Source organism: Macrotis lagotis, chromosome 2 (assembly GCF_037893015.1).
Source record: "Macrotis lagotis isolate mMagLag1 chromosome 2, bilby.v1.9.chrom.fasta, whole genome shotgun sequence".
NCBI lineage: Eukaryota > Metazoa > Chordata > Mammalia > Peramelemorphia > Peramelidae > Macrotis > Macrotis lagotis.
In genome coordinates, this window is record NC_133659.1 from 115861431 (window position 1) to 115871889 (window position 10459).

Here is a 10459-nt window from a genome sequence, read left to right on the forward strand (position 1 = left end):
ACCTTCCATCCATTCCACATGTATAATGCATGTGCTACCCAATATACATATATATATGCATGCATGCGAGCCTACATCCTTATGTATGTGTGCTATCTCCCCCATAAGGATGTAAGCTCGCTGAGGAGAGAGATCATATTTTTCTTTCTGAGCTCTTAGCACAGTAATTGTATCATAGTGATCAATAAAAATGTGTTGATTGATTGGATAATAAATAATTGAATAAATTAAATTTGACTAAAGATGAATAATTCTCTTCAATAATGCATACAGAGAGAGAGAAAAGCAATAATTAAAATTTATTCATAGTCTAAAACATATGTGAATTTTTTATTTTTCATTTACTTTTTGCTACATTATGAATTTTGAATGTCTTTCTCCTCAATCCCACACAGGAAAAGTCAAAATATATACATGAGGTCAATATATATATATATTATATATATATTGACTATATATATATATATTCATAAATATATATGGAACCATATAACACATTCTTCCAGATATTAGTTCTTTCTCTGGAGGCTGATAGCATTTTTCTCCATAACTCCTTCATAGTTGATTCAAATGATCATATTATTCAGAATAGCTTAGTCATTCATTGTTATTCAGAACAATATTGATGTTACTGTACACAGTTTTCTTGTTTCTGCTCAATTCACTCTATTTCAAGCAGATCCATATTTTTCTAAAATCAACCTACCATCATTTCTTACAGCATAGTAGTACTCTAATTTTTAGATAACTAAAATTTCTATAGTATTTTGAAGTTTGCAAAGTTCTTTATAAATATTATTTCATTTGTTCTTCCCCACAAAGCTGTGGTGTAGATACCTTTATTAATTCCATTTTACAGAAAAAAAACTGAGGTTGAGATTGACTTAGTTTAGAATTTCCTAATCCCAAATTCAGTTCTCTATTCACTAGACCATCTAGTTAAAAGTTGCCTCTTAACTAGTGACCCCCTTTCAGCTTCCCTGATATTAGAACTTCAGGAGCATAAGCAAACTGTATAAGCCTGATAGTTCTATGCATTTTCTCTCTTTGGGAAAAAATGAATATCTTTATTAATCTATTAATCTTTATTATTTTATTAATTTATTAATAATATTAACAATATTTTTCTTATCTCCTTACTTAGCTAGATTGATGTCATAAAGTGGGCACACTGAGCCAGCATTCAGTGCCTTTCTAGTTTGACTGGACCTGCCAAAGACAAAGTCTCTGGCAATGTTTTCAAGAACCTGGCATCACCTACATTCTATAATTCTGTGACCAGAGGGTAATTAAGGAGCAACATATGGACAAATGTCAACATTTTGAGGGTATGTAACACAATAAATTGAGGCATTTAGAATGTGAATGTATTTTTTTTAATGGTGGGGAGAGCAGGAAGGTGGTCATTTTTTTTTTTGTTCTTTGTTTTTTGTTTTTAGGTTTTTGCAAGGCAGACGGGATTAAGTAGCTTGCCCAAGGCCACACAGCTAGGTAATTATTAAGTGTCTGAGATCCGATTTGAACTCAGGTACTCCTGACTCCAGGGCCGGCGCTTTATCCACTGTGCCACCTAGCCGCCCTGAAGGTGGTCAGTTTTAAGAAAGTCTTAAAATGTTTTTCTGGAGTAAAACAGATGGGCAGAGTACAACTGATACAATTAAGATCCTCAAGAAATTCTTCCTGATCCAGTCTGGCTTATCTAGGGTAAGACTATCTAAGAGGATCATTTGGGTCCTAAAGTCTGAAAAGGAGCCTCTACGTTTTCTAAACACGGATACAGTGAAGAAACAATCAATGGATTCCAATTTTGCCATCCTTGTCATGATGTCACTCTCTAGAATTCTCATTTTCAGAAGTTCTCCTAAATAGCTCTAACTAGTCATGGAATAATAATAATAATAATAATAATAATAATAATAATAATAATAATAATTAGCTCATTTTCAGTTATTTATTGTTTATAGTCTGCCTTTTTCCAATAACCCTACAAGTAGGTAACAGGGACATTATTATCCCATTTTATAGAGGAAGAAACTAAGACTTATAGTGACTTATAGTTACAAAACTATTATCACAACTAGAATGCAAAAAGCCTTGTTTCCTGTTTCCCAGTGTTCCTTTTCATTATTACACTGTTTCACCCATTTAGTGGAACAGATAAATCCCAATCTCTGACCTGTTCTGGTTCATCTCTCCTATTTGTGCTATGCAACTCAGGTACTCTGGAAAAAAAGAACCCTCCGTAAGGATGTCACATCTCTTCACAAGGTCTCCTATGTAGCTTAATTTCTCCCCTTTATCCTTCCTTCACTACCATCATGACAGCCATTGTGAAGGCACTAAATATATTAAAAAGCACATACTTTAAAGGAAAAAATGATTTTAAGTGTTATATAATAATCTCTGAAGAGATGGAAAAAGAGTCTATGGGCCCATCATTTTGTTACTTTCTCAGATGTTTTGTACCCTAAGTCTGGAATGGGACCCCCCCTTTTTGCAATTCCCCCTAGTTTCCTTTAAAACAAAGCTGAAATGCTTCTTCCCACATAATTTTTTTCCCCGCATCATTCCATTCTTCTTGAAATTTCTTTGAATAACTTTTTATTTATTTGTCTGGATTCATGCCATAAATCCTTAGGAGAATGGAAACTTCTTGAGGGCACAGATTGTTATCTTTTTTTAATGACTGTATCTCCAGCACCTAGTGGCTGGTACTTTTAGAACTTATTAAATGCGTGTGTGTTTAGGGTGGTGTGGCAGCCACGATAAAGTCCATTCTTTTTCCAGTTGTTGAGCATTTCATTTTTTTCCATATTCCTTGAGGACCAATACTTTGGTAACTTTAAAACTGGGTCATCTCCAGCATGTGCTTCCTCAGTACATGATCTAGTCTGGGTGTTCTTGCCATTTGCTTCCTTCAATGCTATTTCTACTTTCTCTTGTTGGACATTGGGGTCTAGGATATAAGGATTTAAATGTGGCAGTTTTATTGTCATAGATGGAGAAAAAAATGATTGTAGAAATCTTGATAGATCTTTTCTAATTATCATCTGCCTTCTAGTTTCATCCTCAAATGCCCTCATGATGCTCTGGCTTAGTTGAGGTTCTCACCAAGTTTTCTGCAAATTTGTTTTTCCCTCCAGTATAATGATCTCACTCCCAAATAATAAGTTATTTGGGAAGTCTAATTTTCCACAATTGGTCACTATCAATACACATGAGGAAGGTGGGGTTATTTAGTAGTGTTCAGAAAAAGTAGAGTCTAGCTAATATGGGTCTTCAATGAATGAATGAAAAAGTATTTAAGTGTTTGCTATGTTCCGACTATTGTGCTAAGTTAATTCAATGTGATAGCACTTTTTCTGTGGACCCAAGAATTTGGCTAAATTGAAGGGCTGCCATTTTAAGATTACTGCTTTTGTGTAGCATTTGAAAAAAAATTAATACTTTGGGATATTTGTCTTGCCCAGTTCTTATCTTGGCAATATTTGGGTGATTAGCCATGATCTAGGACCATCCCTTCTGTCAAGAAGCCTTACAAATTCACTGTGACCATTAAGGATTAACCACCTGATGTCCAGAAAGAAGATTTCTGACCACTGATAACACAAAGTACAGTTCCTGCCTTCAAGGAATTTATTGATTACTCCATTCCTGAAACTGATATTTCTTGTAGAGCCCAGTCCTAAACACTGGTCTAAGTGAAGGTAGAAAGTCCAAAAGGGAACCTTAGGTTCCAATGGCAAGGAAAGATATGAAAATGGAAGAACTAGAGACAAGGGACAAGCTAGACCAGAGAGAAATAAATAATGACCATCTATAACCTCTTCCAGTAGATAATTGTGTCTATACAGAGTCACAAATAATTGCAAAGTTCAACCTTTTAAGCATAGCTCAGATGCCACTATCTACTTGAGATTTTTCCCAACTCCACTGCCTAGCTATTAGCATTTTTACACCTCAAATTACTTTATATTCACTTACTTCCAGTGCCTATTGCATTTCCCAGTAGAATAAATGTGCTTTGAGAATATTTTTCATTTTTGTCCTTTTTATCCCCATTCCTGAGCATTGTGCTTGCACCACAGTTAATGCTGAAAATGTTTGTTGAACGAAAAAATGAAACTTTCATCAAAACCAGTCATTGGACATAACATGAAGGTGGTTAGAAGAGAACATCTGAACCTACATGACATTATAGCAGAATTCAGCTCTTTGATTTTGAAATTTTGTTTTTCTGGATTCCATCAGACTAATTTGTGTGTGTCCACATAACCATGAGTAAGAATTAAGCATGAAGAAAGGGTAGGGCACTGAAGGAATTCACTCTGGGTTTTCTTCCAACATTGGAAGCAAACTGGCTGGAACATAGTTGGCCAAAGAGGAAGTATGCCGGGTCAAGCTGTCCACAGCTCAGAGAGGAAGGCCAGTGGCTAAGGGTGTTCTCTGGTCTCCTGCCTGGCTTGCTTAAAGCACCATTTCATCCATGTCTGATAAATTAAAAAAAAGAAAGAAAAGAAATTAAAATCATTTTAGAAGACTGCGTTAAGCTAAAAGCTCCCCCCCCCTCCACCATAGCCAGGCGCCACTCTTTCCAAAAGCATGTTATTTCTTTTTAATTTGCTCACTCAGTCCTGAATAACTTTTCAGAGGGCTCCAGACACCACAGTATGACAGCTAAACCAAGGAGCATTGGATGCGATGGAATTGCTCTACAAGCAACCTTGCCAAAGGCCCTTTTTTTGCTACACAAAGCTGGCTCTATCTTTGTATATTGAGGGAGCTAAATCAATGTTAAATGCTTGGCTCTTTTCACAGGACAATGACCAGGACCTAAGCTGCGTCCTTCCTTTTTGATTGACACTTGAAACGCTGAGTTGGAATCAGCCAGAGGCACTGCTACAAGCCCGAAACCTCTGCTGGGGATAACAACTGGTGACATCTGCAGAAAGGCCGACAAAAGGCAGTTGAAAGCTGTGTTTGTTGCTTTCCCCTCTCAGATCTCCTCTCTTTCATGGAGCTCCTTCCTTGCTTTAATATTATGATTCAGCACCTGGCTTTTTTGAACCTTACTTTAAACTTCAAAAGCCGAGGTGGTATTAACAAACATGAAACGGAAAAGTGGCGGTAGTTTGATTTACTGTTGTCGTCTTATCAAGGGGTTTTTTGTCACCAGCTGCCACTTTCTGTCATCTTTGGAGCCATTATCATTTCTCTAAAATCTGAAAGACTCCACTTAATAACAGCTTTGAATACAGGCAGGATCAGTAACATATACAGTTCTGGGGATGACAGGACCATCAAATGAAAAGAAAGATGTTGCCAAAAAAAAAAAGCCCACCACACAAATAAAAGCTGTAGTACTTTCTGGTGACCTTGATATCAGAATTAAACAAATCAAACCCAATTCTATTGTTCTTTTTGAATTCTATTTTAGACTTTCCTTGAGAATTTCCTTTTTTGTTCTTGGGACTAAGGGAGAGGGGGAAAAGCCAACTTCACACCATAACGAGGCTTTGCTATCATGTGAAGGGCTCACAATGGATGACCCTCACTTGTGAAGTCTCTCAACTAATTACCAGTTCACTTTCACTGACTTTCTAATACTTTGGACACCCACTTGAGGTTGACAGGCAAATCATGGGGGATTCTTGCCAACTCTGGTATTTGTTTTCAAGCCTATTTCCAGAGAAGTTGCTGGCTATAGCTCTCTCTAACCAAGCCCAAGCCAATCTCCCAACCAAATCCTTCATATGCAAAGGTGTTAATAGTTTATAAGATCTCAGACACTTAATAATGACCTGTATGACCTTGGGCAAGTCACTTAACCCCATTGCTTTGCAAAAACCAAAATTTTTTGAAAAAGCTTATAAGATGAGGAGAATCAAGTTAGTCTCCCTTCAGTTCAGCCATTGCACGTATTTTATATGAATGGGACTGGAAAGTTGGTCACTTTCTAAGTTGTTAGTGGTGGGGAATGGTGTAATGGATGGAGAGTGGATAAAATCTCCCTTTTCTTAAATCAAGTCACCCCCCACTGAAATAGCAATCTTCTCTCTTCCCATCCTAGCTCCTTATAAATGCCACCATCATATCTCCTTATAAATTTATTATATTACATGGATATATCATATAATTGTGATGATAAATAAATGATGGGTGTCCCAGCTGACATATTTTTAAAAATCTTTTAATAATCTTTACAATAATTTCCTTAATCAGCAAGCATTTATGAAACACCTATTATGTTCTAGTGTCTCTTAGTTCTAGACTAATTATTGCCTACCTCATAGGATTACATGAAAATAGTGCTTGATGAACTTAAAAAAAATTACAGAGATGAAAACAAGTGGTTTAGGATGAATAAGTGTATATGACACAGCATGAAGAACTGACTCCTGAGTCAGAAGTTCTGAGTTCAAGTCTTTTGTCTGAACCATTGGTCTCACAACCTTGGACAAGGCACTTCTCATGCCTGGAATGCTCTCTTTTATCACCTTCGCTTTCTGGCTTCACTTCAAGACTCAATTTAAATCCCAAATATATTACATCAAGGGTTTATAAATAATCTTTGATCTAAATCTTGGATCCAGTTGCCCCAGATCACATATAGCAGACCAAATGACTACCCAAGACACACAAAACTAAGGGAATAAATAGGATAAACAACCTAAAGATTAGGAAGAATCTCTTTACAGTCATGAGAACTTGTCTACTTGTTCATAAAATTATATATATATATATATATATATATATATATATATGCATATATATATGTCTCCAAGAAGTGGATATATATATATGCTTATATAAGTATTATATATAATGCATATTCTCACATACATATGCACATATATATATATATTAGAACATTTTAATGCTTCAATATAAAAATTAACTGGAAAAGAATCATGTTTTAAATGAACCAATATGTGACATTCTTACCACTTTTGTTGAGTTTGGAGTCAGGAGTTCTTCAGACATGGTCTTTGTCTAAACGTAGAATAGCCTAAATGATGACTTATTTCTCTGTATATCCACAGAAGGAGGTTGTAATGACATTTATTCACTTATTCAAGAAAACAAAAAAATCTGGATTCATCAAGAAGAAAAATCTTTAATTTGTTTTTTGTCTGTATTGTCCAGATAACTATCTTCTCTATCTTTCTCTACTTTCATTATGTAGACCAGGCTTCTCACTACTCTCCAAAGAAGTGAGAACTTTTCTCAAAACCAAAAAAAGGACTGGTCATCTAATATATCCCTAATAAACAACCACCCTTGTTCCCCTAATATTGGTTCAATGTAGCACCAGAAAAGAGGGAATTCAATGTTCTTATTGAGAGGGAATCGAATCAAAAATTCACATGTTTGATTTGATTTAACCAAGAAAATGCTTCAACTGTGGATCAACACTAACTTCTTTCCCAGGGTTTTTGTCTATCTTCTCAGCTTTGACTTGTATGTTCTTGCATTTTTTTAAATGGAAAAACAAATTGGAATCTTTGGGATGTGGTGAGGGTATACAATGAAAAAAAAAAGAAGGAATCAGCACTTTCTGCTACCAAAAAATGGGGGGGGGGAACTGATGAGATAATTTTTAAAAGCTGTATGTTACTGAAAGTTACCCAACCTAATGTATCCAATGTGACAATATGACATGAATTTCCTATCTTTTGAATAAGAAGACCATAGTTTCAGGGTGGCTAGGTGGCATAGTGGATAGAGCACCAGCCCTGGAGTCAGGAGGACCTGAGTTCAAATCTGGCCTCAGAAACTTAATAATTACCTAGCTGTGTGGCCTTGGCAAGCCATTTAACCCCATTGCCTTGAAAAAAAACCTTAAAAAAAAAGAAGAAGAAGACCATCATTCTAAAAGTGACCTTTGTTCTGTCCTCTGTTGAAGGGGCTGGTAAGGCTTGGGAAATATCTTCACAAATTTGCATCAGAAGATCATGAATCTAGAATTGGAAAGAATCTCAGAAGCCAATTCATTCAGTCCCCCTCATTTTTAAGATGAGAAGACTGAGATTCCCAGAGGGTAAATGACAAGTAGTTAACCTAAGAGCTAAGATCTGAACCTGAATTGTTTGACTTCAGCATCAGGAATCATTCTCCTGTACCAGACTAATTCCAGGGTGAATTATGTATTGGATTTAATTAAAGATATTTGGAATGATAACTGACCCTGCTTATATTTTGTTTTCTTTTTCCCTAAGAAACAAAAAAAGAAGTTAGTGATACTGGGAACCAAGTAGTGGAAAAAGGAGGGAAGGTACATTCATCATGCAATAAGGAAACTTCTTGTTTGAAGTATGGATAGATGAGAAAAATTCATTGTACCCAGGTACAAAGGTGGTACAAAATTGCTTTGGGCATATACTCATAGGGAGGATATAATTTTGTTCTTGCCCCTTCAAGAGAGCAGCCAGCTAGTAAGTCACCCAACAAGAATTTATTAAGTTCCAACGTATTCCATTCTAGAGAAAATCATGATGGATTCAGCTAGGAATGGAGAAATGTAATCAAATAATCTTAACCGATAATTTTTAAGTAACTTCCTAGTTTAGGAGTTGGATTTTTTTAAAAAAAAATTCTGCTTCTACTAACCTAATGTTTAATTTCTGAATTTTTATATTTTCTTTTCCCTTATCAATATACACTAGAAAAAATAATCTAGTAGTTTAGTAGTTAAAATAAGTAGTTTATAGGGCTGGCTAGGTGGTGCAGTGGATAGAGCATCAGCCCTGGAGTCAGGAGGACCTTAGTTCAAATCTGACCTTAGGCATGTCATAATCGCCTAGCTGTGTGACCTTGGGCAAAGTCACTTAACCCCATTGCCTAGCAAAAAAAAAAAATAGGTAGTACAAGAGTACACCAAGATACAATAAGAGTAGAAGATAAATTTAGAATAAATGATGTCAGACTCAACATGGAGAGACAAGTAGGTCAGGATCTCTGGGTGTTGATTTGGAGTTTAGAGTTAGTTCACTGAAGGTTAAGAAACTAATGGCAGGTGAAAGCCCTCAAGCCAGTTCCAAGTGAAGAACCTGGAGTCCAGGAAGCTCCCATGGTCCAGTGCATTCCCAAGGCCCAGGCTGGCTTCTTCTCAAGCATACCAACATGTCTGCTGTTGTACAAGTCTAATTCCCAGTTACCTCCCCAATGTGATTAAAATAAAGGATTCTGTGCCATCAAAATATCTCCCTCATTTAGTGGTTAAAATGACATAATGGTCTTAAGGACTTATAGTAGGGAAAAATCATGAAATCAGGTAATGTGGTTCAGAAAAAAAAGAAGTAGAATGCCAAGAATAACTTTAACTTCTTCACAATTCTACCTTGAATCACCCCTCAGCTACTAGCTGGATAAATTGGTCAGAAATGAGTGAATTCAGAGAAACCATTAATTGATTGAGGCCCCCATCTCCAAATGATTAGTCCCATTCATCTGAATAAAGCAGTTGTTTCAGTGTTATCAAGACGTAAATTCACCTAGATGTGAAATACATGTTTTTAGTTAGTTCTCTTCACTTTTCCATTTTCCATGTAATCCATTGAATTGAAATTATACTACTTTTCTGACATAAGGGAGGAAAAAATTAGGCTTCCAAGAATTGTAAATCATTTGTATTAACCCACTAGAAGATAAACTCCATGAGGCCAATTATTTTTTTTTGTCTTTTTTATTTCTACTGTCTAGCACAGAGTCTGGCACAAGGTTAATTCTCAATAAATACTTGATTAATTATTGAATGAATTTGGCCTATGCTAGAAAGTAACTGGAGAGAAGCCATTTCTGTGCTCTCAAATGGGGTACATCTTCTCCAGGATCCATATTTAATTCATCACTAAGGAATTAAAGTAACCAAAGTTGGAGGCAACTGCTTGTCTCTTACTTACCCTGAAATCAAAGTGCCGGCTTCTTTTATGTCTGTTAATAAGTCCTGCCGAACGTGAACTATTTCCTTTCACACCAGTGTTATCTCTCCCTAAAGAATGCATTTTGCTTCTACGTTTGAAAGCAGCAAAACAAACCAAAAGAAAATCTCAGAAATTCTGTTCCTCCCTCCTGCCTCCCCACCCCTCTGCCCTCGAAAGGGCACACTTATCAGCCACATGCAGTGTAGCTCTGATCCAATGGGGAACCACAGGAAACTCCAGAGCTAAATAAATAGAATGGTGACGAACATGTGGAATGCTCTGGAGATCAAAATTCCAGTCACTCATTTGCCACATGGCAGATGTCAAGAACCCTCTACTTTTAAAAAACTATTGCTGAAATTCTTATGCTTGCCTCCAACCTACCATGGTAATGTCTGCTTCTACACAATCAAACCAGGTGGAGAATTTAAGCAATTATCTGGGTATTTCTATCCTGAAAAAAGATAATGCTAGTACCTTCCTCCTGTTGGTTTTCTCCAATTTGTTTCATTCATGTATGCATAAGTAGATAGATA

General features: G+C 36.2%; 1 long non-coding RNA gene across 1 annotated transcript; it reads right to left on the reverse strand.

Annotated features, from left to right (window-relative positions):
* Positions 1-2584: 2584 nt before the first annotated feature.
* Positions 2585-10134, reverse strand: LOC141513127 (uncharacterized). The gene is made up of 2 exons (XR_012475718.1): positions 9903-10134; positions 2585-4490 (listed from the first exon to the last, which is right to left on the reverse strand). It is a non-coding gene; the product is annotated as an uncharacterized LOC141513127 (long non-coding RNA).
* Positions 10135-10459: the final 325 nt, after the last annotated feature.